This window comes from Bufo bufo, unplaced genomic scaffold (assembly GCF_905171765.1).
Source record: "Bufo bufo unplaced genomic scaffold, aBufBuf1.1, whole genome shotgun sequence".
In the NCBI taxonomy this organism is placed as follows: Eukaryota; Metazoa; Chordata; class Amphibia; order Anura; family Bufonidae; genus Bufo; species Bufo bufo.
Genome location: NW_024400039.1, coordinates 14,933 through 19,924, shown reverse-complemented (window position 1 = coordinate 19,924; position 4,992 = coordinate 14,933). Strand labels below are relative to the sequence as shown.

General features: G+C 46.3%; 1 long non-coding RNA gene across 1 annotated transcript; it reads left to right on the top strand.

Moving 5' to 3' along the window:
• Positions 1 to 1,578: 1,578 nt before the first annotated feature.
• On the top strand, positions 1,579 to 3,779 carry LOC120983143. The gene is made up of 2 exons (XR_005775051.1): positions 1,579 to 2,398; positions 3,452 to 3,779. It is a non-coding gene; the product is annotated as an uncharacterized LOC120983143 (long non-coding RNA).
• Positions 3,780 to 4,992: the final 1,213 nt, after the last annotated feature.

Genomic DNA, 4,992 nt, shown 5'->3' with positions numbered 1-4,992 from the left:
CGGTGATTCTGGTCGCTCCGGACTGGCCCCGCCGGTCTTAGTATGCCGACCTCATGCTGCTCCTGGCAGACGCGCCCTGGCCGCTGCCCGCCAGGGAAGATCTTCTCTCTCAGGGACCAATCTTCCACCCGCGTTTAAGGTCCCTACGTTTGACGGCGTGGTTGTTGAGACCACCGTCCTGACACGTAGGGGTTTTTCTGCGGACGTCGTCCGCACCATGATCCGTGCCCGTAAGCCGTCCTCTTCTAGGATCTATTATAGGACCTGGAGGACCTATTTGGGGTTCTGTGCCGATCTGGGGATTCCTCCGCTCCGCTTTTCTCTCCCCACCGTTTTGTCCTTCCTGCAGAGCGGACTTGCCCAAGGTCTGGGCCTTAGTTCTTTGAAGGGTCAGGTGTCTGCGCTGTCCATTTTGTTTCAGCGCCCACTGGCCCCCCTTGGTCCTGTCAAGACCTTCCTTCAGGGCGTGGCTCACTCGGTTCCCCCGTACCGCCCTCCGGTACCGCCCTGGGACCTGAACCTGGTTCTCTCAGCGCTCCAGGCTTCTCCTTTCGAGCCTCTGCGGACGGTTTCCTTGCGACTTCTGTCCTGCAAGGTTATTTTCCTTGTAGCCGTCACCTCTCTTCGGAGGGTGTCCGAATTGGCTGCACTCTCCTATCTGGAACCTTTCCTAGTGTTCCACCAGGACAAGGTGGTTCTTCGTCCGGTCCCTTCCTTCCTTCCTAAGGTGGTCTCCGCCTTTCATCTGAACGAGGACATCGTTCTCCCCTCTTTGTGTCCTTCCCCTTCCCACCCGCGGGAGAGGAAGCTTCATCGCCTGGACGTTGTCAGGGCGCTCAAGGTTTACCTGGAGGTAACCAGCTCTTTCAGGCGTACTGACTCGCTCTTTGTAGTTCCGGAGGGGTCGCGCAGAGGGATGGCGGCATCCAAAGTTGCTATCGCCCGTTTTGTCAAGATGGCTGTTACAGAGGCTTATCTCGCCAAGGGCAAGGTTCCGCCCCTCGGTGTTACCGCTCACTCCACTAGAGCGGTCGGGGCTTCCTGGGCTCAGAGGAATCGGGCTTCTACAGGGTGCATACTCATGCGTCGGCTGACGCTGCTTTAGGCCGTCTGGTGTTGCAGGCGGCAGTTGATTGATGCCTCTGGTGTTGGTCTAGTTTGTTCTGGTCCCTCCCTTCTGGGGCTGCTCTGGAACGTCCCATGGTTTCCTGTGTCCCCCAAGGAATATGGGCGAGAAAAGGAGACTTTTGTATTACTTACCAGTAAAGTCTCTTTCTCGCTCTTCCTTGGGGGACACAGCACCCGCCCTTCATTTGGGTTACAGTTGTGGTTCCGGCTTGGTTGCCCCCGTTGGGGCTCGACAGTTCTTTTTTCCGGTTGGTGGTTATCTTTCACTACTTGGACACGCAACTGGCAGTCTCTTCTCCAGGCTGAAGGGTATAGCTGATGGAGGAGGGGCTTACAGCTTTCACTTAGTGTCACGCCTCCTAGGGAGCAGAGCTATACCCATGGTTTCCTGTGTCCCCCAAGGAAGAGCGAGAAAGAGACTTTACTGGTAAGTAATACAAAAGTCTCCTTTTCTATTGAAGTTTCCATTTTAGAAACCTTGTATGATTTCACTGAATATTGATTGGAATCTATTGACTGGTAAAATGTAGACTGTTATACACTCATTTCACTGTGGTTATTAGTTTGTGTGGATTGAGTTTGAGTGCTGCTCTCTTCCTTATAGATCCTATATTAAGCTGCATTTACATATTTTTTTTTACATTGTCTATTTAAGATATAAATTTTGTTCCCAATGAACAAATTAGGACCCCTGCACCCCCTCCCCCCTCCAAACATGCATGTACTCCAAAGATGCCGCTGATCAGTAGTAGTCAGGGTGCACCAGGTGAGGCAATCACCTCGGGCAGCACCAGGTAGGGGTAAGAGGGGGGTAGCGGAAGGGCCATGGGCAATGTGCGCTTTAATTGTGGCAAAGGGGTTAGGTTAAGAAATTGGCATGGAGGGGGTGCCATTTCAAGTTTTGCCTCAGGCAGCAGAAAGGCTAGTAGTTAATAATGTTCTATTCACCAAAGCATTTTACAGAGTATCTTGGCTGTCCTCATCTCACCTACGCCATCCCCAATAGGAATTATGGAATTTCAAGTACCTTATTAACATTCATAACATTTTATGTTGACTTTTCTTTTTACCACATCAAGTATGTGTTTTAGCGTTTTATTAAAACCTGATGTGAATAGTGTAATGGTGTATTATTTGTCTCCTCAGTGAAATCTGCCATCTTAGCTTGCCTCCGTTGGAGCACATTGACTTGGGAGAAGTGAAGAAGTATTCCTTTCATGGGTTGTGAGAAAAAAGTACCGTGCTAGGAATTCCATCATTATGGATATTGGTATGTATTGTCAATGCATTGCTCTCTTTTTTGTTCTGATTTGGGGATACAATTTAACGTATCTGCAGATTAAGATAATGAGCAGACAGAGAGCCCTGCCCTCTGAGCCAATTACTTCCCCGAACCTTTATTTTCCAGTAACCTGAAATTGAACATATTGATAACACTGTCATACTATTCCATACTGTGAAGAAATAACTATTCCTTTTTATTTGTATTTACTTTTATTAAACAGAGCACTACTCTCTAGGGGTTTCCTTATTAACATAAAGGAGAAAGTCTCCTCCCTTTGTCTCACCACCACCAGAGTCGCTATTGACCATGGCATCAAAGTAGTTAAGGCCCCGCAGGCACAGTAGTGTATTGTCAGCCGAACCCTTTAATAATGGCGGGTTTGGCTGACGGTCTATTGGTTAATGAGTGCCCCTGACTCTTCCTCGACAGATGATGCTGCGGAAGAGGAGGATCAGGCAAAGTGAACATTTTTGCCCAATCCTTTTATTTTCCTAGGGAGATAAACCACGACTTGAAGCATCTGGCAGCACCTTTCTCTTCTCTCACTATTGCACATGCATACACGTTCGACCAAACTATACTTGTCTGGGATTTAGGAGAGAGAGCTTTCCGACAGCTATTAAATATGTATGGGGGTGTTCACGCAGTTGCGATTAAAGTTATCTGTGATCTCAGGCCGTTTCAGCAGGGGACTGGCTGTATATGGCACAGTTTCCGCTCCTGAGACAGCACTATCCCAGCTCCATACCTGTACAGCACATTGCAGGAACAATATGTGGGGAAAGGGACGACCAGATGTATTTGACTATATGTGCTATTCATACCTACGCCTCTAAAATCAATATCTGCTTTTATTTTTAATTCAAACATTGTCTTATGAAGCAAAACAACACAAGACAAGCAATGAAAAGATAATTTCCTCTTTCAGTCTGAAAAGTATGCTTATGACTGTGAACCTTCATACCGCATCCTTCCTTTGGTTAGTAATAATCACAGCAGATTTTAGCTCACATCTCTTTTTTTCTTGATATCCTCCAGTTCCAGTACTATGACTACTGCGTTTTGAGCAGCCGAGCCCCTGGCTTCTTCACTATAGTGAACTGGTTCACATGTATGGAGAAGATGAGAGCTACAAAGTGTCCTGTACCTGTCTAAGAAGAAACTACAAGACTTAATCCTTTATCCTGAATTTATTGCATTAAACAATATGTAAAGGACTTAGCCAGGACTTATTGTCAAAGGACTTATGGGATTCTTCTGTAGAAGAAAGGACTAACTTCTGTCATTTTTTTGTGTCATACAACCCCTTAAATAAATGCTGTTTTGCAAATGCATGCAGTTTTTGTTAATAAAAAGATATTTGAAACTCTTTAAAATTTTTGAAATTACATAGAAATAATCAAAAGCAAATCAGAAATGCAGTACTGCACAGCATGTGGATAATGGCAAGGGTATCAAAGGAAACGAAAGTACCACAAGAAAAAAGGGGAGTAAGTAATTTGGTAATGAAGAAATACAACAAGTCATTTGTGGAGAAATAGAGTATTAGGCCCCTTTCACACGGGCGAGTATGCCGCGCGGGTGCAATGCGTGATGTTAACGCATTGCACACGCACAGAATCCGGACCCATTCATTTCTATGAGGCTGTGCACATGAGCTGTGATTTTCACGCATCACTTGTGCGTTGCGTGCAAATTGCAACATGCTCTATATTCTGCGTTTTTCACGCAACGCAGGCACCATAGAAGTGAATGGGGCCGCGTGAAAATCGCAAGCAAGTGCGGATGCGGTGCGATTTTCACGCATGGTTGCTAGGTGATGATCGGGCTGGGGACCCGATCTGTAGTATTTTCTCTTATAACATGGTTATAAGGGAAAATAATAGCATTCTGAATACAGAATGCAAAGTATTTTACTTTCCTTGAGTACGGAGGCAGCACATCACGGGTTAATACCATTCCCTTCAGATTGTAGGACCGCCCACCTAGATAAATCAGAATAATTAATTAATTAATTAGCTCCCTAATATAGGGCGGCAACCAGAATGCATCCTTGTGTTAAAAAAAATAGATCCAGACACAAAAAATTCATAATGAAAATATTTATTAGGGAGGGTATCGATGTGCTGCCTCCGTACTCAAGGAAAGTAAAATACCAGGTACGTATTCTTCCTTTCCCTTTTCGTACTCCGGCAGCACATCACGGGATTTGTATAGATCCCAAAGGGGGGGCTTCCGCATCTAGTACTGCACTCAAAACCCCAGTGCCAAAGGCTGAGCTCTTGGTATAGATGTCCAGGCGGTAGTGGTTCGCGAAGGTCAGAGTTGAAGACCAGGACGCTGCGTTGCAGATGTCTTCTAGAGAAACTTGCGCTTTTTCCGCCCAGGATACTGCAGTGGCTCTTGTGGAGTGTGCTTTGATTGGAAACGGAGGAGCAATCCCGTCAAGTGCATATGCTTCCATAATCGTAGACTTAATCCACCTTGCAATGGTATCTTTGGATGGACATTGCCCTCTTCTTGAACCGGCATATAACAGGAGCAGGTTCTCTGCCTTTCTGAACTCCTTGGTTCTGAGA